The following is a 26,986-nucleotide window of genomic DNA, read 5'->3' as shown; positions in this document are numbered from 1 at the left end:
CCCTTGTTGCTTCTCCCTCCTGAACTGTCACCGGCTGCCCCACTCCTCTGCTTTAGGGGAATGGACTCTGCAGCCCCTTCTTCCTCCTCACTCATCCAGCTTTTCCATGGGTTGCCTTTTTCCTGGCACTTCACTTTGGCTATGTCCCAGCACTTGCATCCTGGTGGAACTGTATAAGAAAGTGCTGCACATCTCTGCTGCTCTCTGGTCTATTCTGGGCCCGTCAATCCCCCACAGCTCCTCTCAGAGCTGGGTGCAGTCACTACAAAGCCCACTGCTCTTTAATAGCAGTAATAACTCTTTGAATGCCCCCTTAAAAATTTCCTTTGCTGTTTTGCCTACAAAAAACTAAACACAACAGGGAAGTGATAGCTTTGGCTTGCTGTAGTGATCAATGTTGCCCCATTTGCTTTCTTATCTGATCATCCACATCCATCTTCTGCACAGTTTCTCCTTAATGGGACTGGGAAAAGCCTTCAGTAAGCTCACTGGTTGGAGTCATGCACAACAGAAACCACAAATGAGGCTGCCGGGCACCACATCCATTAAAAATATAATAAGCAGAGATATAAAAACCAGCATCAAGCAACGTTTGACTTGGTCAGTCTTGATTGATAGGTTGCAAAAAACATTGTCTGCTCTTCTGATTCTTCACAGTTGTCTCAGACCTTTATTTGGGAATCTGTGAATGCACTCTTTAGATTTCTCTTGTAATAATCAAATAATGAGGATACAGAGAGGTAAGAGATTGAGAAGGAACTCAAGGGAACTAGTTCAAACCGCCAGCCCAGCATTCTTGTTCCCAGCTTGTAGAGTCCTTTTCTTCCTCCTCCTTCTGCAAAGCTTTCTTCTCTGTGCTGCGTGGTTACTCCCTTCTTCCCCTGGGAAGCAAGCAAGAAACAAAACTTGATAGCAAGCAGAGACAAAGCTTGAGAGAGTGTTCTTGTCAGCCAGCTCATTACCCTCATGCAGATTTGGTGGGTGTAAGGCCCAGTGCATTTTCTGTGGTGGGCTGCTGCACCTCTGCTTGCAGGGAATTTGCAGAACACTCCACTGCAGGACGCAGAGTGTTGTGTTTGTGAATAAGAAATCCTCCTCTTCACTTCTCTCATCCATTACCAGTCATCTCCAGTGTGTCCAAACAAAAACAAAACAAAACAAAACAAAACAAAACAAAAAAAAAAAAACAGAGAATAAAAAGCCCTGAGAACTCTGCCTTAGACCACAGAAGCCTTTTGCAGTTGCAGACTGCCAAGTTCACAGCCAGGACACAACCTATATTTGTAGCCAGGGTTTGTCACTTCCTCAGCAGCTCCCCAAGCATTTCAGGGCATGTCGCCCCTGGGCATGCAGGGGACCTGAGTGAGCCCAAATGGTACAGGGCTTGGTGGAGGTGCTCATAGAGGTGCCAGGCTGGTTGGCACCCAGTATCTTTGCTGGAAATGCTGGGGGCACCTCCCTGAGTTGCTAGCCAAGGGCAGGGGCCTGGTAGCCACAGGCAGTGGCTGAGAGTGCCTGCCCAGCCCAAGTCCTATTACCTGTGTCAAGAGTGGGCTGTGACTTTAACAGCAGTTTTTAACCAAGTTAAAGACCAGTTATTAAGTAATTAAGACAGAATTTTTGTGCTGTGTAAGTAGACATGGCATAAAGATACAATGTGCCATAAAGAGGATGCCACCAGTGATGGAGTGTGAAATCAAAGTTCTTTCTCTTTAGGTGCATTAGCATCAGCGTAGCTCAGACGATGCATGCAGACTGCATGGAGTTGATGCAGTTGGACCCTTGCACCCCTGCATGGTGCTCCTCTGGGCTGCCTCTGCATTGTGGGTGAGAGACATGGAGAGGAAAGATCCAGGATAAGAGCTTTAAAGCTAGCTAAAGGTTTCAAGGAAACTGTACCGGATCAGTTTCCATTTACATGTCTTCAATGTGGTTGAGGAAAGCACCAAAAACTCTACACAATGTAGCCTCAGATAGGCTGTTCTCAAGGGTGGGTTTGTAATTGGAGATTACTATAAGCCTACAGTGACGTGGTTTACTATCCCTTCTTAAGTATTTCTTGTTGGCTTTTTTGTTAGCCATTTAAATGCCCATCCCCTGGGTTCAGCAGCCTTCCTGGGGATAAAGCAGCCTTAGCAGTGCTTTGCATCCGAGCCAGTGTCCCTTCCTCTACCATCATCACCCCGACACTACTTCACAGCCAGCAAAAACCAAAAGCCTGTGACAAAAGCGATGACAGCCCTCTTGCCCAGGGGCTCGGCAGCTGGGCACCGTCTCATCCGTGGAGAGGGGAGTGGTGGGGTTTTCTCCCAGAGGGTGGTCCCATGCCTGGGGGATGTTTCTGCTGAAGAAACGTGGAGCGGGTCTGGCAAGGGATCAGTGGCTGTCCCCAGTGAGCACAGGCTGCAGTGCTGGGTGGGCAGTGGTCTTGGCTGGCATCACAGCTCCTGGGGAGTGAGCAGCTGGTACCACTGAGTGCATACATACCCAACCCTGCATGTGTTGTCAAGGAGCCATTTGAATGCATCTGAAATTATTGCTGCAGTAGTGAGCCTGCTATGGTCCTATGTGGAGGTCTTTTTGCTAAGTACCACCAGGAGAAGTGCTTACTTGTTGCTTATGCATTGAAAACCATCATTGTTCCTGTGCTACAGTTCCTGCAAATTTATCCTCAGCATTTTCCTGCTGCTTCCCTCTCAGAAAATATTTTCCCAGTGCAAAAGCTCTCTCCCCATTCCCTCTGTTCTGCGGAACTAAAATATAAACAAAAGCATGATCTAAACACACAGGTCTCCTGTGTAAAGCTCTAACAAGCAGTGCTCCTGCTCAGGGCTGCATGAATCACCCGGAGAGGGGCTGTTTCTAAGTGCACACCGCGTGCGCTTTAAAGCAAAATAGGAAATACCTGCACTTCAGTCCTGTAATAGTTGTGTTTGAATCAAAGCAGATGATTCGTAGCCAGGGCTGGGTTCACAAGAAAGGGCGAGGTTGCTAGAAAATCATAATGATAAAGCTTCCTGTTTTTAACGATGTATTTCAACAATGATTATTGCTGCCTCAGAGAAGGAAAAGGATGCCTGCTAGCTGAAAAGTACCTTACTATTTCTCCCTGCGCTTGTGTGCCAAAAAGTCACACAAACAAGTGATTTGTGTTGGAAATGAAAAGAGTCTTCCTTCTGGAGTTTTCAGCTACACTGAAATTACTACGTGCTTGCAAAATTAGGGCTGCTCTGGTTTTTGCTGTTATGCAAACTTCAGGCTTTCTCCTTGGCAACGCCGAGTGCCCTTAAGAGCTAGACGTGCTTGATGTCTTATGACTTTATTTTCTTTATATACACAATGATTAAAACGAAAGGCAGCTGTTAATTTCAGGGGAAAAACAAAAACAAAACAGCAAAACAAAACAAAACAAAACAAAAAACAACTGCACATCCAATGTATCTTTTGTGTTGCACCAAAATAACGCGCCAACTCAGGCAGACAATTTAGCATAAGAGTTGTCTGTCTTTGGTACTACTTACTAGATGAAGATGTTCTTTTATTTCTAAATATATAGGAGGGCAGGCTGTATATTCACATTATAAAAGTGAAATGTCACTTATTTTTTCTTCTTAAATGGCAACCGACTGAAGGCATGACATGTTTTCTGCATCCTGACATGAATATTCACCATTCATTTTTCACCAACATCATGTGCTTTTGTGATACAGATGACAGATTTCATGCTCGTTCCCAGTTGGCTGAAAGTCATCTTGAGCTGGTGGACAGAAAGGCCTGAATCGCCTCCTTGCCACCAGGGCTCACCTTTGCCACGCTAAGGCGCAAGGCAGGAGGATATGAAGCCCTGTGTGATTTCCTGTTTTTCCAGCCCCAAAACAATTGCACTTTACTTCAGATCAGAAGTGAGAGCGAGTCATCACGTAGGGGGCTGCCCTTCCGCCTGACCATGAGCCATCCCCATGGCAGACATCTGGTTTGCTTCAGCACACTGAGGAGCACCAGAGATGTGGCCCTTCCCACAGCTGGCTGTCATGCAAACACCAGGCTTGTCCTTACTGCATCGGCACTGCATGTTTGAATTTGAAGGATAGCCATAAAACTGAATAGACACACGTCTTTATAATAACACTGGTTTTAATTCACTCTTCCCTGGTTCTGACCAAAGCAGAATAACTGCTTATAGTAGATGAGAATAACTATAGCAGAAAAATCACCTTGTTTCAAAAGGAGGTATCCACCATGGGACATGTTCTTTGGCAGTCACATAGAAGTGCTTCTTCAGTTAATATTTCCCCATATGGAGAGCTTCCCCAGTTTGTATCCTTCAGAATCAGTTGAGCTGAACACCGTCAGCATCATCAGCACCATTAAGGAGATCACACACCCTCACAGGGCCATAACTCTGCAGAAACAGATCCATAACACAAGCTGATGTGTTGTTGCTGAATGGCTAGGCATTTACTGGGACAAACAAATCATAGCAGAAACATGCAGAATTTCAATGCAATGCCTTGAAATGGGCTTTAAAATGCTGGGATGCAAAAAGGATTCTACCTGTGTGTGTGAGCTCCTCGATGAACATAACTTTGTTTCTGTGTTGAGCCACTGCTGAGGAGAGTAATGAAGTAGCAGTCAGGTAACTAGAGAACACTGTGTCAGCCTGCTTGGTTTAATCATTTTTCAGGATCTACAGGCAAACTTCATGAAAATCTCTGTGGATCTCAAGGGAGGTAGGATTTTATATGCCAGGTGTTATAGAGGATTTAGTGATCCTTCCTCTTGGTTTTAACAGTGCTATAGAAGGAGATGCATGCAGTTCTTTGTTAGGTTCCTCCTACACCTCTATTCTTGGAGGCTCAAGTTAAATTCAGAGTCACCATGAATCTCATTTTTTTTCAGGGTATTTGTTGTACAAGCAGGTAATTTGATACAGAGAAGGTACAAAGAAGGAAAAATGCACAGATTTTATGTTTCAGAAAAGGGATTACTTCTGAAATGAAGTTTATGAGGTGATAAATTTTAGCAGTAAAACTCAGATTCAGCTTCTTCCAAGATCTCCCCTAGGTATGGTGGTGCGTGAATTTGGGTCTTGGCTTGTCATCTGAAAAGTCAGTTTAGAATTTCAGACTTGGAGCTAAGTACACTTTTCAGACCACTTGCTAGTAGAAGTGTGGGAATGGATTTAAGGAAATTCAAGAAAAAAGATACAAACAAGTCCCAAGAGGTCTTTTTCATATTTGGTGTTTGAAAAATATCTTAAAACTGATAGAACTCAGATCAACTTCTGATGATTTTTTATATATTTAGAACCTCTTCTGAGTATAGGCTTGCATATTTTCGTGCTCAAATTTTGCAAACCCACTGTAGGATGCCTGCAATTTTCTTCTGGTTTTGTATCACTGGAGCTTATGTCCTAACTGTGAAGTTACCACTGATTCACATTTTAAGAACAGAATAAGGGTTATTCTTGAAGTTCTTTCCCCACTGGCACAAATTTTAAAAATGCCTGATATTGCCAAGAAATGTTAATTTTCATACTGGGAACATTTTGGAGTTGCTGTCCTCTCATCTGCAGCCAACAATGAGGACAAGTGAGGGGGCAAAGAGCGTGGTCAGAGCATCTGCAGCTATTGGAGCAATTCAGGGATTATGAATTGGACCATCTCAAAATCCTGTTTATGCTGGGGTTTGGACCAGTGGCCAAACATCCTAAGGACTGTAGGAACTATCAAAGCAGTTCAAAGCAACCTTTGCCTGTTGATATCCCACATGTAGTTAACAAGAATGAAGGAATTCAGCAACTTTTATGAATGAGCCCTGACTGATAATAGATGAGAGGGAGGCCACACCAGACTAGACTCTTATCACCTTCTCCACCCCATTGCTAGCTCACTGCCTAACCCTGCTTTTGGCCACTTGAGCAAGAGAAATGTGCTCTGAAGGGGACCATGGTACTTGGCTGGGTGGTGGGAGATGAGTTTCTGGCCATCTTTTATGCAATAATAAAGACGCCTATCTTGACCATCTTGCCAAATTCTCCTCCTCGCTTGTAACCTATGCATATTTAAAACAAAAGGAAAAAAATCATTCAGAACACCTAAAATGAACAGTAAGACTGTAGTTCAGTCATACAGGGAGCTCTTCTGTGTTGTTGAGTACCATATAAAAAAAAATCCAGCTGGTCCACAATGCAAAGAACTGACCTGATAGAAATACATTCTGTTGATTTCGACCAGATGAACTGCAGGAGGACTGGAGGACCTCAGGATGTTCCTTTCAACCTCAACTATGTTATAATTCAAAGGTTTGTGAAATTGTCTGGAGGATTAACTTTGTCCCAGAAAACTTTATGCCTCGTCTGGTATATGCAAGTCTGTGCTACTCCAATACTGTGCAGAGAATTTCTGTTCTGATGATTGGCATGGCATGAATATAAAAATGAAGGAATGAGATAAAGGTCTTTCCAGGAACTCTGCCTTATCAACAGAAATGTCATTTTATGCTCAGTCTTTATCCAAATCACACTTGATCACCAGTGTGTATTTCTGATATCAGCCATCACAAAATCACATTCAAGAGTCAAATGAGAGCTGTAATATTTTTTTTTCCTACCTGGCTAGCCAACCCCTAAAGCAAAGTAGCTAGCCTTTCTATTCTCAAAAAGTACCTTTATTTTTTAGGTATGATCCAGTAAAATGGGTTTTCTGCTGTGCTCATCAATAAATTTGCTGAAAGCTTACAGTCCTGCTATTGCTGCCACTTGACTTTCTAGCCACTGGACTTCCTTACACTATAGCCATATTTTGTGGAGATGGGCTGATGACTGGGACTTACAAACCACAAGATTATTCTAAAATAATCTGCTCTGAAATTGTAGCCATGAACAGATGCATGTGTACATACCATGAGGCCAAACCTCACTGAAAAGAGAACAAAACCAAGATCCTGGTTTAAAACAAAACAAAACAAAACAAAACAAAACTTTTTCTGCAGGCCAGGCACACCTCTAAATACATACCTGGAATTTAGACAGTTTGGGGTGGGAACAGAACTATTTTGCTTCACAAATCCTGGAAGGCCTTAGGGGGGAAGGTGGAGTGAGATTTCTTAATAGTCTTATTTATTGCAGCTGAAGGGAGATGTTTTGACTGTGTAATAAAAACACATCAGAAAAAAATGTAGAAAACAATAACAACAACAAACCAACCAACTAACCAAAACAAAACAAAAAAACATCAAAGTGGTGGAGTGTGCACTGCAGCTTGGGACTAACACTCTTTAAACTTTGGGATTTTCTTCTCTCCTACCCGAAAGATCCTGATCAGTAGCAATACCAGTGTACTTCTGATCATGCGTGTCAGCTCACTAAGACCATGTTTCCACTGGTTAGTGCTTTGAAACCACCAGCAAAATCTGTAAGTGCTGCCTATTTTTGATCTGAATGCTGATTCACTAGTACTGGGCAGAATCAAGGGGACCAGTCATATCTCTGTCCCAGCAGACCTAGGGCAAGTGTGAAGAACATAAGAGCAGCGGGAAATTTTATGCTGTGATTTAGAACAGTTATACTGAAGGCAGTTGCACACCTTTGGTATGAATCATATTTAACATACTAGCCTAAAGGAGCCTACAGGCTGCATGCAAGCTCTGAGATGTGAGAGGAATTGCAGACCATAACCATTCACTCTGCCCCCCTTTTCATGTTCTTTAGATATTTTATCATGAGACCTTTACTTACTTTTACACATAAAAGTAGTTTTGTGGGTTTTTTTTGGTTAGTTTGGCTTACATGTAAGGGACCTTTCACAAAAGACGCTGGTTTGTTTTTCAAGAATTTAGAGCTAGCTATTTAAGCTTGTGGTTTCGTTGTACTTTTGATTGATGGCTAGTTCAGCATATTATTAAAACTCATTACAGACTCAGTAGAGAACAGGCAGAGAGGTTTCTTAGATGTTATGAAGTGCATGTTACCTATAAAGTGTAGCCTAGATTTATCAAGCAGGGGATGGTCAAAATTTAGCTAGGTGGAAAATAACTCAAACTTTTAAATAGACGTCAAATGACCTAGCTCATCCATCTGTTTCTGGTGGTCTAAGCAAAATAAAATGACTAGGATTTTTTAATAGCAAAGCCTCAAGGCAAAAAAGAGGGAAGAAAGATGTTTGAGGAGGTCTCCATCAGGACTCCTGATGAACAATTTCTATGTGGGCAATATGGAAACCAGGCTTATTTAAAATTGAAGTCAAAATGAAGCAACCAAAGCCCAGGGCTGAGGAGAGTCTAACATCCCAAAAGGGATCTGCCTTCATCTGTCACAGATGACAAGCTTAGTTTAGCAATGGGAAGTATACTTGAGAGGCCAGTAAGTAAAAGACTCCTCCAAGTCATTTGCTAATGTGGATTAAGAAGGGAAATACTTGTCATAGACACCAGCTGCAAGCCCATTTCCCCCACCCTCACCACCCCCAAAGGAGAAATTCAGCAAATTGTCTTGTTCCAAGCAGCATTGCCAGTGTACAAATCCTAGTCTTTGGACTGTGAATTAACAGATTTTTTGTTCTGGATTAAGCAAAGGTTGCTTGTTTGACATATGGCAAACAGAACATCATTTACAGTGCCCAGCAATAGATTCTCATTCAAAGTTCATGCAAATCCCAAAGCTGCTAAAGCTGCACAATTATTTACTTCACAAGGAATTAGCAGCAATGGGCACTGGTCTTCAAGCAATGACAATTTGTGTTTTCTCCTTAGCTTTGATTTTGTTATGGATATTTGTCTTTTATAAATATCTCATGTGCAGAATGTTTTGCAGCAAAAGCAAAACTCTCCAGAACTAATCAGATTCTGAACTGATGAGCAAGGCACAGTTTGATTTCTCTTTTGGTTTTAGCAGCCTTTGGGATTAGTTTTGCTTTCAGAGCGGCAAAGTTGAGCAACTGTTGCAGGGTATTCATTCCCAGCAAGCAACCTGTTTTTAAAATTCAAGCAAACATGATTCTCCCCCAGTGTCTGTGAATTCCAGACATCCAGCTGGGTGCTGCTGATAATGAAAAGGAACTGACAGCTATGTCCCAGCTGTCCCAATGCAGAGTTACCTTCCCTGGTTCATGAAGAGAAAACCAGCCCTGAGACTTGCTGGTATCTCAAGGGGGGATGGCGTAATTGGGCATCAGAAATGATGTCTGACGCAGGTGAAAGTAGAATAGTGGGTGGAAAAGTAAGAGATTTTGCACTTTGGTAGCTGAAAAAACCAACCAGCCTTCTAATGTTGAGTAAAGCATGAAGCAATCAGTCAACTTCACATGCAGTATATTTCCTTTCAGTTCACATCCTTGAGCAGCATACTCTTCTGAACCAAAAAATATTAACCTTGAGGCTGGATGCACCACAGAGCACGGTGCGAGGATTATTTCTGTGGTCTGGGAGCAATACCTCTTCTGCAGCACCAGTCTCTATCAGTAATGTGTATTCATTGGTGTCACTCTGAGCATGTATAAATGTGGCTCTTTGTTCCATCAGCTGCTCTGCGTGTGACAGGGGGCTGTTTCGGAAACAGGAGTTCCTTGTTTGTGCTGCCCTGAGGATGAATGAATACATACTTAGCAAAATACCCTCACATTAAATGTCCAGCCCTCCAGCCTTGAAGAGTTAATGTTGCCATGGTCTTTTAAAAAGCACCATCAATTTTGTGATTGCATGCTTCTCCCCTCCCTCCGGTGTCAGTGAGTAGTACATGCCAGCTCTGGTGTCCCTCAGTGCATTACAGTTACAATTGTGTGGAAACAGCCACAATTACTCATGTGTGCTTCTGCTGGCTTTCTTTGCCATCATCTGACTGCTGTTCTTCAGGCACACAGTGCAAACCTGCTGGTCATAGCTTTTCCTGAATGCAGCCAGCCTTACAAGGGATGGAAGTTGTAGCAGGGACTGCAGCATTCCTCAGATGTTTGCAGCCTCAGTTTGCTGTGCTGAACCATTTTTCTACATTAATTAACTCTTAATTTTTAAGCTTCTGATGAGGTATTTTTCTGTGTCTCTTCTCTCCAGTCTGTGATCCCAGTGGAGGAATTTTTGCAGGGCCTGATTGCTTCTATTTCCTAATAATTACCTGCTAATTACCTTTTGCCAGTGAACGTTTGCTAATGATTACCACCGTGGTATCTAAGAGAAAATTTCCTCCCTGTAAGGAGCATGTAAGATATCTATAGTAACTGTGGAATAACATCTGGTAAATAGAGACTTCCTTAATGAAATGCCAGTGCAAGTTAGGAGTGAATTTAAATGATTTGCACAAGACTTTTTAAGAGGTCACTCAGCGTACTTGCTATCAGAAAAAATATTTTGGACAAGTAAAGTAAGTCTTCCATCCCTAATTTCAGAAATGTTACCTCTCCTCAACAAAGGAAGGGCATTGTTTCCACTGTAGAGTCTACTGCTAAAGGTATTTTAACTTTGCTTTGCTATCTACCACTGGCACATCCTACTGAACCTGGCTGGGGAATATCTATATGGCCAGTCTCCTTCCTGTGCATCGTAAACTGGGAGTAGTCCATATTACCAGGGCTATACAGGCTGCTTCTGCAAGGTGTGTAGCACAGTGTCATCTCTTGTCTGTGTGAGCATGTAGAGAGGGAGGATTTTTATTGGGTACACAGGGGAGCCACCACCCATATGTCCTTTTTACCTACATGTGCACTTTCCTACACAGAAATGCTCCCTTGCAATTTTTCCCCCTTCACTATTGCAGATGCCTGGTCCCAGTGATACAGAAGGAGGAAATGGCATGTAGTGATTTTGTCCCCCAACATGTGTTTGGCTTTCGTAGCATTTTGTCTTTACAAAGAAACTCTTCCTGCTGAAGTCAGACTAAAGTAAAGCATTTACTTTAGCTGCACCCACACTACCATGGACTGAGGAGAGCATCTCTTTGTTGTAGACCAGTGTTCATTTTCTGCTATCAGTAGTCATTTAAAGTACCATGTAATCTTTGATGCAGAGGTACTTCTATTTATTATAGTTGTGCAGGACAGCAGAACTTTGAAAACTGTGCACAAAACTTCCAAAAGAAGATGCTGCCACTGCTGAAAAAGTAATTTCAGATCTTCGAGCCTAAGGTAAGCATGCAGCTTTTGTGTCATTTGCTGAGCTTTACTAACCATAATTTAATTTCTCTTCTGTTTCTTTCTGTAATCACTTTATCTGAGTAGCAGAGGTAATGTACCAATATCAATGTGCACATAGGAGCAGAGGTTTATGCCACAGACCATTTCCTAGATAGCAATGGCAGGGTGACTAGAGGAACACTTGTGAATGGAAGAAAAAAGTACAAAGAGTACAAAGATGCACTACCATCTTGAGGTCAAACAAAAGCCTTCTTCACTGAAGTTATCATGCTTCAATCAACCAGTCACTGTTATCATACTATCCATCAAAAGCAGTTGCAGACGCAATCTGAGCGAGGGGAAGAAATTCAACATGACAGGTCAGGTTTACCTATATGAGACTGTGATGAGCATCTAAGTTCTTTGATACAGCCAGGAGCAACGTAGAGCTGTTTGGACACAGGTCACTGAAATGTTCCCCAAGAGGCACAACGAGGCACCACTGGGGTCTCACATTGTGTGTGGTGTGATGTTTAGTGTTGAAAGCCTGAAGGGGCTGTTGTAGATGACCGCAACCATGCATTAGAAGAGGCCCTCTTTACCCCTACCTTGCTCTCTCTTATTCCCTGACTCCAGCACTTTGACTATGCACTAAAATGCAATGTGCTAGCATTTCAGCATCAGAAAAAGGACAGGGCCTACAAGAATCCACTCACATTGCTTCATAAACCCACCTCTGATCCATCGGGATTGAAAGTAACAAATGGGAGACAAGGAGAAGTGAAACTGTGGGTGATATCCATGGTATGCCCAAGGATGCTTTACACAAACAGTGTCAAGGTCATGCTGTAAATGTAAAGACGGGTATGTGGAGGCAGAAGTGTCAAAATACTTACGGTAACAGTGGGGACAAATTTCAACATGGAGATGCAGTATGAATTTGACACTGCATATTTGCTGTCACCTACTGAAACAAAACATGATGGAGTAGGGGAGGGACAGAATTTCATCTGTATCTGTCCAGATGAAAAGTGACTGGGACTAAACTCAATTTTACACAGAAAAGGTGAAAAGGAAGTTAATGTAATTTGAAATATGACATTTATATCTAAAGAACTTGTGACCTTGTTTACATTTTTGAATTATGATTTTCAAGTGTTTTATACATCACTTTGAATTATTGCAATTATTATTTGGATATAAAACTTTTACCTTATTTACTTAGAAAACTAATCCTTACATAGACATTACATCCTTTAAGCAGCAAGACTAATAAATAACCTTAGAGAATCTTTAATATATTCCTTGAATAGATAGAATAGCCACAAAAGTGCATAATGGTCAAACAAATCTGTTGAGCAAATATAACCTCCTATTTAGACTGTTATTCTGAATATAAATATTTATTTATGTAAATATTTATAATGCTGATGAATTCTGTGAAGACTACATGTATTTTGAAGTAAAACCTGCTTGTGGAGTCATTAATGAATAGCAAAATAAAAATGGTTTTAGACCGCTTCATTTAATGAAGTGTCTTATTTCCAGAAATATTCAAATACCATATTGCTACATTCACCAAGCTCATTGTGAGGGTAATAACAGTGATTAATGAGCTATAGCAAGTGACTTATTAGAAGGAACTAAATATATCATTCTCGTTGACTATGAAAGGAACACCTGAAAATATTTGTATGGGAGACTGTGAGGTCTTAAGTCTGATATACAATAAAACAAAGGTTTTACCCACCACCAGGCATCACTGAGGTGGAGAAGGTGTCTTCTGGATCACCACACCAGTAAGGGTGAATGACGTTAGTAGTGTCAGGCTTGAAAAGAGATAAAGGAATTATTGGCCTGATAGCAGTTTGGGGATAAGATGGTAAGAAAGAGAAAAACATCCAGAAGTTTAATGACAGGAAAATATTTCCTAAAAGCACAAATTATTAAGAGGATCCAAGTGAAGAGGAATTCCCATCTTTAGGGTTTCACAACATTGCACAACACCACTAGGACTGTTAGCATAAATTGGCCTGTGCTGGCAAGAAGACGGTGAATGCCACCAAATATTCGGTGATATTCTCTAACTGTAACAGTTTTTATGATTCTGAAGCTTTGGTGTGACATCCAAAGATTTGGTGTGACATCCAAAGATCAAGGTTACCTCATATGGATATGCAGCACCTCAAGTTCAATATGAAGAAAAAATTCCCAGAAAAGGTTATAAATTATTTTGTTGCTTTTCTGTGAGGCTTCTGACTCTTCCTTGGAATACCAAGAAACAAAGAGAAACCTTTGAAAAACACCTAGGTCACCACCCAGCACAAACACCAAGGATCTGCCAAAGAGAAGCATGATTATACTTTTGTGTCAACTGTTTTGGCTGCAATGATAAAGCAGAGAAATATAGACATGCCTGATGATGAGGAGAGTGGAGACAGAAGAATCCATTCACTCTCAGTCTTTTTACTCTGAATTCTTATTTTTTGTAGGTCCAAATTTTCTAGATGTGAAAGAGCCTCCTCCCCTATTCTCCCTTATACAGCAAGTCATACTGTTGCTTCAGATCTGCAGGTGGTGATATCTTCTTTCCTCTTGCTCATTTCCAGATGAAGCAGAAAAGCAGACAGCAATCTGTGGCTGGCACACAGAGGTGCAAAGAAAACTCTTTTTATTTCACACCCGTTGTTTTTAATTAAGGCTCTAGCAGGACCTTTCTGCACAGAGACCAAGATTACCTCGTGCAAAACTGAGGGGGTGGGATGTGGGGAATAATGAATCTTAAACCACACAAAACTGTATTCATCAAACTAATTTGGGCTATTGGGAGGCCAGGGAGCATTATGGAAATGAGGCAAGCAAGTAAAGCAATGTCTAAAGACAAGGGAACAATGGCCTGCACTTTCCCCATCTCACATGATTGGCAACAGGCAAAAACATGATCCGGAGACTTCACAGTCATGGTCCTGCATCTCCCCTGTGCTGGCACAGCAGTTGTAGCTGCACCACAGGAGATCTTCCCTCTGAGCAGTTGACCCAGAGAGGTGATTTCTGCGTGACTGAGCGTGTAGATGCTGCTGGGGCTCTGGCAGCCCTTTTTTTTAGTGGCACTGCAACCCCAAATCACTGTTGGCTGCCAGGCTAAATAAGTTCTCTCTTTGCCTTGCCTGTTTACACTCTCAAGTAGTCACAATTACCAGAGTTCTTGGTCAATGTTTAACCAGCTGTACATATTTTGTGCTGTAAAGCTTTCTACACATGCCTTTCACTATGCTTCTTAGCTTTTCTTTTTTTTTTTTTTTCAGAATTTCCACTGCTTTGTCTGAATATTTCCCATAGAGAAGCATTTAAAGCTGTGAGCGAGGACATGTTACCTATCATATCATTAGCTATTTGAATTGTGAGAACAGGGCAACAGTTAAGTGTTTCAATTCAACATTACATTTATTGCACGGCGTCTTAAAGTATGTCTTTGACAGCTTTTTGGCTGTGTTGAAACAGTAAACCCCAGGTGTGCTTCCCAGTTGGAAGGTAGAGATGAACACATCTGGCAGGTTCTGACTGAATTTTAGGCTGAGACTCAGATAACCATGAGTTTGGTCCCATTGATGCCCTGTGTACCTTGCTTTCCAGGTGTATCAGATGTGCAGGAACAAATTGCTTTCCTGTAGCTCTTCCTCTCCTTTCCTTTCACAGCTTCCTCTCCTGTAGATCCCCAGTGGGGACAAACAAAGGAACAGGACTGCAGGGAACAAAAACTACCAGGAACCCTCTCTCACAGTGAGCTCACAGTCTTGATGAGTACTGAATGAGGGAGGATAAAATAAAGGGAAGAAGACAAGGTTATAGGAACACGCCTGTGGGTGGTATCATGCCTGTGGGTGGTATAACATTCAAGCCCAAACTACATTTTTCTCATTAACATAGTGTCACTGGGTATTGTCAAAAAGCTTAACTTTGTAGTGACTGCTAACAAAATATTTGGGAGTGGGATGAAGAAGAAGAAGGAAATGCTTAACCTACAGCCCAGGACTGCACAGCAGTGTGTGACTTGTAGCATGATACAACGAATGGACAAAATACAACATATGAAAACTCATAAAAAAGTGAAAATGAGCCTTAGAAAAAGAGATGCAAAATACAACACTGTTACCTGAATCACCACCAGCTCATTCAGTCATGACCAGGCCCAAGTACCTTTAAACATCTGACAGGCAAGCCTTACTTAAAGAAAAGCATCATGTATAATTTCAACTGTGGAACTGCACAGCTGTACACTGAGGTTATCCGCAATGTTCTCCCCTGGCTTGATGACAGGGATAAAAGCAGAAATGGGAACTGAGTGTAGCAATGTCTAGCTTCCCCTCTAGCAATGAATTTAAACTTTTGACTGGATTAAAGTGTAGAGGAATCCAGGGCAAACATACCTGCTGGTATCCCTTGACACCAATGGTCTGAATGACTCAGAGTACTGCATTTCATTCACAGCTTCTTTCTTTTAAACCATGTATGTGCTAAACTTCAGCCCTGTCCCATGTTCTCCTCCATCCTGCATGCATTATGTACAAAAAATGGACCGTTGCTTGAAGGAAACATGAGAGTGGTGGAGTGAGTCTTCTGTTTTCCCCTAGCTCCTCCAGTGGAAACACCATTTTTATGTCTTTTTTTTTTTTTTTATGTCTCTTTTGTCTCTCATTTTAACAGTATGGAAACATCATTTTTAGTCTCTTTGCTATAAAATCCCGCAGAGAACCTTGCTGAGTTCCTCCAGTGCTGGAAACTAGAACTGTGGCCCAAATCCACTTTCAGTTTTGTGAGGTCAGCCTAGGTCCCTGGGACTTGGTTCCTCTTGCTCTAAACACAGTAGAAAAAAAGGCACAAACAGCTACTGTAATCAAGATCTCACTCTTATTCTTACATAACCTAAACTAACACTACTCGTCATGTGTTAGGCTAATGCCTAACCTATTTGCTCTCTTATAGCTTGGGCAAAATCTTGAACCAAATATAAAACAAGCCAGAGCCAATGCCTGGGTGACCCGATATATACTAGCCTTGTGTTATTCAGGTAGTTTCATGAGTATTGGAACTAAGGAAATTTTCTTTCCTACAGACTTCTGTCCTCTGGCTGATTTATGTCTAGTGAGGTTCAAGATCTGATTAAACCATTGGCTTTGACTGGGGTTTTCACAGCTTCCTCTCCTGTAGATTCACTCTGGTGTGGTAACTTTTGACTCTGCAAGCTCAGACTGAAGCCCTTCCCTCTGTTACACTGTGATTAAAGCCTTTCTCTGCTGATGTAGTCTTCTTCTCCTAGACACAGATTTTCATGAAACATACTTTGTTGTTGCCTCTGCCCCTTTCAAACTTTTTTGGAGCCTGAGTTCAGATCTTACTTAAACGGGAGGACAGACAGGCAAAGAGATACATGCAGACAATGTGGTTGCACAAGTCTTATTTCCTTTGGAAAGCAGACAAAAGAAGAAATTGTCTCAAAGTGCATTTTACAAGCCTGCCTATTTTTACTCCTTGGATATTTGAATCCTCTGTGTCCAATCTGAATAAAATGCATTCAGCATGATGTTGGTGTAATGGAAAATCAAACGACTCAAGCCCAATGGCTATGAAGGAAACAAATATTGTTTCATATGTTCAACTCGCCAGAGGCCTACAAACAACATAAAAGTAGATACAGAGATGAGATTAATAATTCAACTCTATTTTGGGGGCCTTCCAATGTTTAGAGCTCTCTCCTTCCCTCTTCTACTCACATACAGTGTCTTTTCTTTCACTTCCTTTGCACTTCCAGGGACCTCTGTGCAGGGCAAGTCTCCCCTCCAGCCATAAGATGCTGGCATATGACTCTCCCCAAGACTTGGCAAAGCCACACAATGAAGGCACTCCACTTTGGAGCTCACCTGATGAGAGCCACTCTTGTCCTCACCTACATCACTGGGGCATCACTACATCTCTTTAGCTTTACTTCCAGCTGTAAACTACATTCCCCTGTTTCAGATTCCCAGAGCTTAGACAGACTTTTTGGAGCATTTGGACCAAATCCAATTCACCTCTGCAGCTGCGGATACCTTGGCACCCTGCTTTTTCAGAACTCATCATGTGAGAACACCATTGATAATGGTATATGAGCTGTATTAGCTACACAGCTAATACTGCCACATTTTTGCTCGCAGAGACATTGTGCAAAACTGCCACTTAGAAAAAGTGCCATGAGTGTATGTAGGAAACAAATATCAGTAGGTGATAATCCATGCTTTACTAGCAAAGCTTTGTTCAGCAACAGTGTTAAACATAGATCAGAGACAGACTCCATGCTATTTTTGTGAGACATATTATTATTTTGATATCTTCTTCACTTCACAGTCACAGAGGAAAGATAGGATGAGTGTTGATATATCCATAGTAGTAGTATGTCACTTGCTAAATCCCTGCCAACCAAACTGCGAAGCCAGGAATTACTATTTCACATTTATTCTGACTAGTAAGAGTCAATAATTCTATATTGGGGATTACTTCCCTTTATTCCAAATAAGTTTAATCTACTTATGCCTACATTTTCCTAAAAATAAATGAATAAGTAAATAAATGAAAAAAATATATCCAGTTCTATAAGCAACAGTTTCTTTGCTTGATTGTGTTACATTTTTGCCAGATGAACTTCTCTGACATGCGTATTCATATGAAGCTAATAAAAATACCCCTAGTCCTCTTAAATATTTCCATCCCTAAACCCTATATACTTTTATCGCATATTTTCGGTAATATACCAATTAGGTATTTGTTAGCAGACAACCAAAAGCATTCCCTTAAGTAGAGGAAAAAGCTTGGGAACACACTGTGTCAGGCACCCTGTGCTAGCCATCTAAATTATTTTTTTTGCAGGATCTCTTTTTGCTCTGTTTGTCTGTGACTTTGATAGGTTTTTGTTTGTTTGGTTGGTTTAAGTCACATATCCGACACTGCATTTTACTCCCTAGTGCTTTCATCAAAACCTGCAGAGAATGTGCTGGAAGCACAGCATTTCCCCAGTAGCCTTCTTTTTGATTAGAAATTCATACTCTCAAACTGAAAATCACCGCTGTATTCACCGGAGGCAAGAAATGATTTATGGGCAGGTTCATTTAACAGTGGCTGTTCATAAAGAAAGATAAGACATTTTATATGTGAGGGACTGAGGCCAAAGTTGCCCTCTCTGACATTGTTGATCAATGCCTAGGCTTTGCTAGAGCTGTGATGCACAAGCTGCCACTGTTGTTTCTAAAGATGCTGGGGACCTGGGGCCATGCTCCACTATAGAGCATAGCTCCCTCCAAACTCATATTTTCCTTTGAAAAACTTTTCTTTATGAAAGAACCCCAAAGGGTTCCCAGAGAAGGGCTGAATGGCCACAATGATCTGCAATGTTTATCTAAGGGCCCCTGCCAGAGCCCTGCTGATGCATCAAGCACTAGGATATATTTAGCACCAGTCTTCTCTGCAGAAAAGGCTTCTATTTTCATTGCTGAAAAACATTTGCTTTTTAACTTTCTTTATCCTGCAGGGTCTATGCAGTGAGAGGACCTGTTTTTCTTCCTCGGGTGGCCAGTCCTGGCTCCTCTGCCATGACATAGAGGCAGCAAGATGCCCAGCTTCTCTCTCAGCCCCTGTGTGAAGGGTACATCTACAGCCCTCGTGCTCAGGCACTTCAAATGCTTCCTCTTCTCTTTTGGCCCCAGATCTACCAGATGAATGCAAACTCCTAAAAAGATCAGGAGACAGATGTATTCCAAGTACAACAGCTGCTGCTTCCTTCTCCCCTGCTTACTGTTGCTGCTTCAGTAATGCTGAGTTCACATAATGCCCCAGTGAGGATAAAGAGCAACACTGTGTGTGTCCTGAGTTTCACTTGTTTACGTCCTACTGACTGTGGCTTTTCCGTCAGTGTCACTGTCACAGGGGTGACATTATCATGGACCAACATTCAATTTAAAAGGAGGAAATATTTCAATTGTTTTTGCACTGATAACCCAGGCATCTGCTGTTGCAATGTAATCCATTGGTCTGAGCAGTGGTGGCATCACTGTCCTTTCCCCCACAATATACACGTTCTGTGGGTGTTGTTAAGTGTTCACAAACCCTTATCAGCAAAATTCACTTTCTGCAGTGTTTCCCAAGTGCTGGACTTGGCCAGTGTCTCCCACAGCATGTTCATTTTTTTCTGGGAGGACTACAACTTTGGGATCCTCAGCCTTTTCTGATTTATGTCCCTTTGCTTGTGGTGTTTTGTACTCTCCGTCCAGTGTGCAGGGTGAGTACTCTCTCCATCCTCTGCAGGGTTACCAAGGGAGCTAGTAGCATCCTTTGCTCTCACTGCTTGCTCAGGAGCAAATCGGAGTTCTTCCAGGAGACTCCATGTTTTGGTGCAGCCCATGGAGTCCATCTGGTCTCCTACCAGGGGCTATCTAAGCCCCTCCAGTTCACCATCTCAACTCTCCTGCTTTCATCCACTCACCAACACTTCTCCCCAGCTCTCTGTCTACAGATACATTTCACCTAAGAGCTACCGTCTGTGGCACAGCTTCACACTCTCCTGATGGGAGCCTTTCACAGCTCTTCACAGATGTCAGAGCCACTGCAACAGATCAACAGATGAGGAAAAGGAGTGGACTTGACTGGCCCAAGTGGAAATTTTCTATCCACTCCACCTCCCCTGAAGGCATGTCTTGGGTAGATGGACCACAAGTTTCTGATTCACTGCAAAAAATTATCTGGTGTGGAAGGATTTGCTTAGAGCCCGGTTCCAAGCTAACCTCCAGGTGAAGGAGACTGTAATCTCAATCTCTGTGTGTATTTTTTTTTCCTCAAGCCATACTTTTCTTCTGTTAGTTAAACAGCTAAGTGAGACAAACATGCTCATTAGTGATAATACTATCTACATTTTGTGCAGAACGTGGTATTACCTGCCTCAGCCTGTTGTGTGTAGGAGGGTCCTGCTGGTCCTGCTGTGAATAACCACCACTGTTTTTGTGTAGCTGATCAGAGAACTGAAAAAAAAAAAAAAAAAGAAAGAAAAAAAGAAGATAAAGAGAAATAAGAGAAATATAACTCCTACCCAAAAGAGAAGGCACAGTCTCTGGCTTAATTTACATAGCTACCTTCAAAGTTGATCTTGACTGCAGCTGTGTTCAGTTTTTTTAGCAACAGCACCAGAAAGACATTTATATAAGCAGAGCATCCAGGCACAAGTGTAGCCATATCTGACAGACCATTAAATGGATTTTTTAAATGGGAAAGTATATATATATACACTTCATTAGAGTTTTGGGGAAAATTTACCTCAGAAGTCCCATAAAGAAACAAAGCAGAGCTCTCTACCATGAACTTTAAGTACGATTACATTATTGAACCTTCTTGTTGCATGAAAATTTAATTTGTTTTCCACATAATTTATTTCCCATTTAAATGTCTTTTTAATTGCTCTCTAGGTGATAAGCAAAATAAAATATAATTTACAGCACTTTTAGTAACAAATCCATTGTTCATTTTCCTATGAAGCTTAACAAACTAGCAAGGCAATTTTAAAGTAGCTTGTATTCAGATAGACCTGATGTTTTTTTCAGAGAAAATGTGTGCCAGCTTCACAGCCTGAGAGTGAGAACACACCTTTCTTTTTTCAAATATTCACACAGGAAAACGTGAAATGTTGTCCCAGCTGAAAAGAAAGTTTCCTGTGAGACCTTGGGGGAGACTGTACAGCACAGACACACAGCAATTGGCAAATTCCTCTTTTCAGGTCATTGGGATTTTCATATGGCAACTATATGCTTTTGCTTCAAAGAGGAACTACCACAGTACACTAGATATGAATAAAAATTGAATAGTAGGCTATTTATTTGGAGGTCATACCTCCCTGGTATCATTAAGCATGATGAAGTTATATTTAAGTTAAATAAATTAACTACATTTCTCTATATTTCTCATTCTCGTTTTTTGCCTAGCTTCTCTGCAGTCCCAGATACCATACAATCATATAATGAAAGACAGATGCTGCTATAAGGAGCTTGTAGGTGAAACCTACAAGCATGCACAGAAACACAAGACCTAATACAGATGTAGAGTTATCAGACCAATAGACCTTATTAATTTAATTTAATGTTTTTTTTCCAGAGCCATCCCAACCAAACTGAAGTGCTACAATTAGGAGCATGATCACCTGAGGCCCCCCGTGGATTTGATGGAGAAGGATGGTCTTTGCAGAGGGAGGCTTGGACCTCAGGTTAGCACCAAGGGGAATCCCACGCTCAGCGCCTGGCCTGCAGGCTGAGCACAGCAGCATGTTGGCCATTAAGGATGAGCAAACCCATGCCTGGCTGCCACACTGGGCTATGCCCTTTCTACTGTCCCTGTAATGTCTGGATGAGAGGGATCCCCAGCTGTGCACCTGGCAAACCTAGGCTTTGCCCCTTTCTTTAAGTTCCTGCACCCCTGAGGTGGCAGTGACCCTTCTGCCTGGCATGGAGGTTGCTCGTCTGAGCGTCCTGGCTGGGAGCTCCACATTCCACCCCACCAAGGCCATCTGCTCTCTCCCAGAGCCACTCATGTGCCAACATCTGTCACCAGCCATGTCTGAATGCCACCAAAGCTCCTGCTGGGCACTAATCACCTGTGTACCCCAGCACCACAAAGCCAAACTCATGTCAACTTTCCAAGTGATCCTACTGGTGTGTTTTTTCCAGTCAGCACTCAACTGCATTCTCCCAGTGCTATATTTGGTTGATGTTCCTTATCGTTATATTTTCCTTTCTTTTTTGTTGATGTTTTTGGTTGATACCATGGAATGTTTTCCGAATCATAAATCTGTTATTCAACAATCTCTCTTTGTCCCCCATGGAACATTTTTATCTGATGCTCCATTATTCTGCATTTAGTAACAAGAGAACTATGTAACTATCATAACACCATACCCAGCTTGCAAGGCTTTTGTCATGAATAGTGTCCAGACTTCTCATTTTTCAGGTGGCCTTTTTGATTAAATCAATAAGTAGCAGCTTTGCAGACAAAAAGCACTCATCTTTTTTTTTTCTGTAAACCAAGTACCATTCAGATATTTTGGTGTAAGATGTATTGTTCATCAAAATTATGGTTTATGGCAAGACAGAAATTATTCCCGAAATTTAACAAAACTTGTGATTTCTTCAGCTAGAAGACAGATATCAAGAACAAGAAAAAGTATTTTATCATTTTTGTTGCTTTTCAAAACAATGTTTGGAACAAGAGTTAACAATAAAAGGGCTTAAGTACTGAAAATAAAATTTAGCGTTTCTTTTGAGGTCAACTAAAATGTTTTATTTGTACCAAGCAAAACTTTAAAGATATTCTCTCTCTCTCAAAAAAAAAAAAAAAAAGAGTCATGCAACTTGAAAAATGTCTTTTAAGTATAATCTGATTCACCCAGAAGATTGAAGAACTCACTGTTCTGGCCTTACTTTGTGTGTCAATAACTGATCGAGCCTTAAGAAACATCTCTGGAAATCTTGGCTTCTAAGTCCTGACATTGTACAATTGCTATTGGTAATGCAGTATCAGAAGTATTTCAGTACAGACTACTCTGTACGTGGAGGTGCAGAAATCCTTCCTTCAACCATCCTTCAGATGGTTGGTAAAATAATAGGGCGCCACCACTTATTCCAGTCCAAGCCTCAGAATAAGACTGAAACAGATATCTAAACATACCTGCCTTGCCTTTCTTTTTCTGGTGTGATCTGAATTCCACAAATTTTGTATTTTTCTCCCTGCTTTGGGCAGGCTGTAAAAATAGGAAAGACACTGGTACTGGTTCTGGAAGAAGACTTACAGACCGACAGCCTGAGAGCCACCAGCAGCCTGGGATCCAGATGGAGAAATGAACCTCACGGAAACCAAATCCATAGAGGATCCACAGGGAGATGAATTCCTGAAGCTGAATGTGAGCTGATTTGGGGAGTACATTGCATATTGAAGTAAATCATGACACTGCTGTAAGGCACAGATAACCAAGGTTCAAATCCCTGTACTCTCTTTGGTTCACACAGGGGGGTTGAACCAAAATCTTCCACATCTCAAAGTGCTCTATCTGAAACTAGTGCATGTGGCTTTCTCAATTTCTCCTTCTGGACATGTTCTCTTGTGAGTAAAAATTTGCATATGAAGAAAGAAGAAATGATTCTCCAGCCTTAGGATTTGAAATCTTACCTCAGTCGGGGTGTGGTTATGTATACTGCTCTCACTCGGGTTTCAGCCAGGGAAAGCAAGCTCTGGAGGCATGCTGTGTCTCCAGCATTTTGACCCTGTGCTGCTGACTGTCTCAGGTGGGTGTAATCCCTCCCAATCCCTCTCATTGGACAAGGAACCTCTGGGCTTGACAAATTGCTCACATTATTGTCAGACTGGATGTCAGTTTCTGTGCTAATACAATGGTATTTTCTGATGAAAGTGTTTGCAGCTGGGAGGAAACAAAATAAAACAAAACCAAGAAAAAAAAAACTGACAAATTCCATGTACATGTATGTTACGTGTGTGTATTTGATTATGTGAGCATTATGTGTGGTAGTTTTTGTTTAAAAAAATGATCAAACATAACAACAACAAAAACTCATAAAGACTTAATTTCCAGTGAATTCACCTGAATTTTCCTCATTAATTTAATGGAAAGCAACATAGAACCACCAGACCCTGTTTTAAATATTCTGTTACTTCTATATTGCTTATTTCTTATAATAAAAACTACTCGCTTATTCCTTTCTTTCTACAATTGTATTTTTACAATTGTAATTTCTTTCTACAATTGTATTTTTACAATTTTGTATTTTTTGTATTTTTTGATTTTGTATTTTTACAATTGTAATTTCTTTCTACAATTGTAGAAAGAAAGGAATGGAGGGCTTAATTTAAACTATGTTTGTATTAAGAATTCAAATAACTTCAATTTTATGAACAAGTCAATCACCTGTTCCAATTCTGTTAGCTGGGCAGCTCCTGCTCTTTGCTTCTTTTGGGGCGAACACAGCAAAGTGGTCATTTCAAAAGCATCTCTGTGAATTAGAGGTTTAGGGTCTCAGGCTTTCCCTCCTGTAAAAGCATTAAAAAGGAAAAGACAAAAACAATACCACACGCACACAGAAAAAAAACTGTTTCACAGATAGCCTCAGGATAAGCCACTAATCTCACAGGCCAGTTTTCCAAAGAGTCCCAATACTGCACTAATTACCTGAAGTGCTGGGAGCAAAGATTTGGTGCCCTGGCTCCACCTCAACCAGCCGCACCTTCCCCCTGTGCAGAGCTGATGCCTTGCTTGGGTGGGTTTTCGATCAAGTCCTCAGAGCACACAGGGAACTGAGACTGGCCACCACATGATTTTTCATTTCTCTTTTCAGGGCTGCTAAAGCTTTTACTACTTTTGAAATTGTTCCTGAAGGGGAAGAAGGCCTAGCTAGGGCTAAAACAAAAGTGCATACTCAAGAACTGTAAAATGAGCTTTTCTGCATAATTAGCTCAGTTTTAAGCAGTGGACAAATTTCTTGTAGTATGCTTGCCATGAGCAGAGTGCAGGAACCTGGGATCTGACATGTACAGGAATAATCCTATCCTGACAAACCTGACATAATAAACCACCACATTCTTGTGGTATTGCAAAATATGTAAATCATTTTTTGGAATCTATTTTAATTATGATTTTTTTTTTTTCTGGTGAAATGTCGATGAGCTATTATTCATAATGTAAACTGACTTGGCAGTCAAAACATCTACATCTAAAATTCAACAGTCTCAACATATTTTAGAGAACACTGAAGAGAAGACTAAGGAGGCATGGGAAAATATTACCATCAGCATTCATGGGTCCTGTGACCTCCTCCTCGTCAAGACACTGCTGACTGGAAAGCCATTTTGCTTTCTGCCCTCCAACCTCACAGCTTGGTAGCACGGTGGCAGGGTCTCACAGCCTGAGGAAGAGCCTGACACATCCAGTGACATTAAGCATGCTCAAAGTTTTAAGATCCTGCTTATCTGAATTAGGAACTATTTTATTCTATGTATGTACCAATGCATCCAAAGCTCAGCTGCTCTGATGGTTATTCGTTGTACTCTGCTCAAACTCTGGTGGCAGCTGTCTGCTAGCAAGAGCTGGCAGGTGTATTGAGAGCATCTACAGCGTTAGAAATTAGAGGCAGCTTGGATCAACCTGACCCAGACCAAATCTGGCTGGGAAAGGGGCAGTGATGCCCTGATGTGGCAGGTGGGTGCTCTCCTGGGCCGTACCCACACCTGTGCTCAGCAGTGAGCCTGCCAGTCCTGGCTCCCCAAGCAACCGGAGAGGGGTCTTGCTGAAAAGCACCGGTATTCCCTGTCACCTGGGTTTCTCCTGGGCACTGGCAGATAAGGAGAGAAGGCTATGCATCCCAGCAGGCAGTCGGGAGGCAATGCTATCACTGGCAAGTGCATCCAGGTGCTGAAGTTTCCATGTAGCTCCACAGAGGAGATATCAGCCATTGTGCACTCCAGCCAGTGCAATGGTATCTCCACCTCACCCTGGCTTTGAAGAGCAACATACAGCTTTCTGTTCCAATGATTACTTTCTTTTTGCATGCTGACAACACTTAATTAGCTTTTTAGCTTTCTTGTACTTTTTTCCTTCTTTTATCTGTCCGGTTTATGCCTCTAGTTGCTATTCATTATGCTTTTAGAACTACAGCTTACCTTCTCTGAATGCATTTAGAATTGTATTATGTTTGACAAAGCTGCTTGTCTGCCTCTACTGTATGGGCTTTGTGGCTTGACTTTACTATGGTAAAAATTAAAGTTGGGGAAAAAAAAAAAAAAAAAGTAGAGACTACAGAAGGACCTTCAGTGTCCAAATCATCCTTGCAACCAAGCAGGAAGTCTTTCTCCGTGGTCATGCCACAGGGTGTTACGCATAGAGGTTGCACAAGTCGTTTAGAAATTAGAAGAGCGTTGTGTCCTTCCTGTGCAGATCTGGAACTGGTGAGGCTCTTAGTGACCCTCAGCTCCTGCCAGCCACATCTGGGTCACCTGCTTGACCTTCTGCCTGCAGAGGTTTCTACACTGTTCTGACAAACACTCAGACAGTCTGACAGCTGCTCCTGGAAAGCTGGGCCTGGTATGTTGCATCTTGGTTTCAGACTTGGAGGTCTCCTTGTAAGAGGTCTTCTGTCCCTCGGTACTTCTAGGATTTCTAAGACAAAAGAAAAAGATGTACAATTGAGATTTATTTATTTATTTTTCCTATTTGGGGTTCATCATTTTTCAGCTTCAGTGTCTGTCATGGTGGAAGCAAAGATATCTTTGCAACATGAAGGCTTACGAATCACTAACTTTGGGTGAGAGGGACACGATGTGGTCCACAGTTAATACAACCAAGTGGTAGATGAATGAGTCCATGCTCAGTTTAATGGCTGTTTAGCTCACAGATTCACTGTTTAGAAATGGAAGGACCTGGAGTTTAGATGTAAAACTACTTTCTAAAAGCCACAAGCCATTGACATAAGTGGCTAGATTTTCAAGTGTTCTGTCTGCATTTTCAAGTGGAGTGGCTGTAGCCAGATGTCAAAAAGTACCAAATTCCCAGTGCCTTAAGCAACGTTGCATTCATGGGCAATCTCTTCTGGTAATGAAGATGAGCCTATTTGTGAGTCTTTCCACAATGATAGGGCTGGCCACAATAAAGAAAAGAAAACAAAACAAAACAGAAAAAACTTTAACAGAGAGTTTCAAATACTGTTGTGAAAAACATTTGAAAGTCCCTTTTCAACAAAATATGAAAATGGTGTTTTACAGGAGGAACTGCAGCTTTTCATAATTTTCTTCTATATGTCAGAAATCCCCAAAGTCCA

General features: G+C 41.6%; 2 long non-coding RNA genes across 6 annotated transcripts; one reads left to right on the top strand and one right to left on the bottom strand.

Moving 5' to 3' along the window:
- Positions 1–527: 527 nt before the first annotated feature.
- LOC110351888 (uncharacterized) lies at positions 528–26,314 on the bottom strand. 4 transcript variants are annotated; one of them, XR_002399909.4, is made up of 5 exons: positions 24,346–26,314; positions 24,085–24,206; positions 20,060–20,143; positions 4,215–4,402; positions 528–881 (listed from the first exon to the last, which is right to left on the bottom strand). It is a non-coding gene; the product is annotated as an uncharacterized lncRNA (long non-coding RNA). The 4 variants fall into 4 exon arrangements; XR_002399908.4 differs by lacking the exon at positions 4,215–4,402 and having other exon boundaries at positions 24,346–26,309; XR_011805291.1 differs by lacking the exons at positions 24,085–24,206; positions 24,346–26,314 and adding an exon at positions 23,331–23,439.
- On the top strand, positions 19,266–23,657 carry LOC101803363 (uncharacterized). Of its 2 annotated transcripts, none has more exons than XR_011805292.1 (3): positions 19,266–19,407; positions 21,267–21,375; positions 22,905–23,657. It is a non-coding gene; the product is annotated as an uncharacterized lncRNA (long non-coding RNA). The 2 variants fall into 2 exon arrangements; XR_005262630.2 differs by lacking the exon at positions 19,266–19,407 and adding an exon at positions 19,485–19,915.
- Positions 26,315–26,986: the final 672 nt, after the last annotated feature.

The sequence above is a fragment of the Anas platyrhynchos genome, chromosome 1, assembly GCF_047663525.1.
Source record: "Anas platyrhynchos isolate ZD024472 breed Pekin duck chromosome 1, IASCAAS_PekinDuck_T2T, whole genome shotgun sequence".
Classification (NCBI taxonomy): Eukaryota; Metazoa; Chordata; class Aves; order Anseriformes; family Anatidae; genus Anas; species Anas platyrhynchos.
This window is presented reverse-complemented; position numbering and strand designations above follow the sequence as displayed.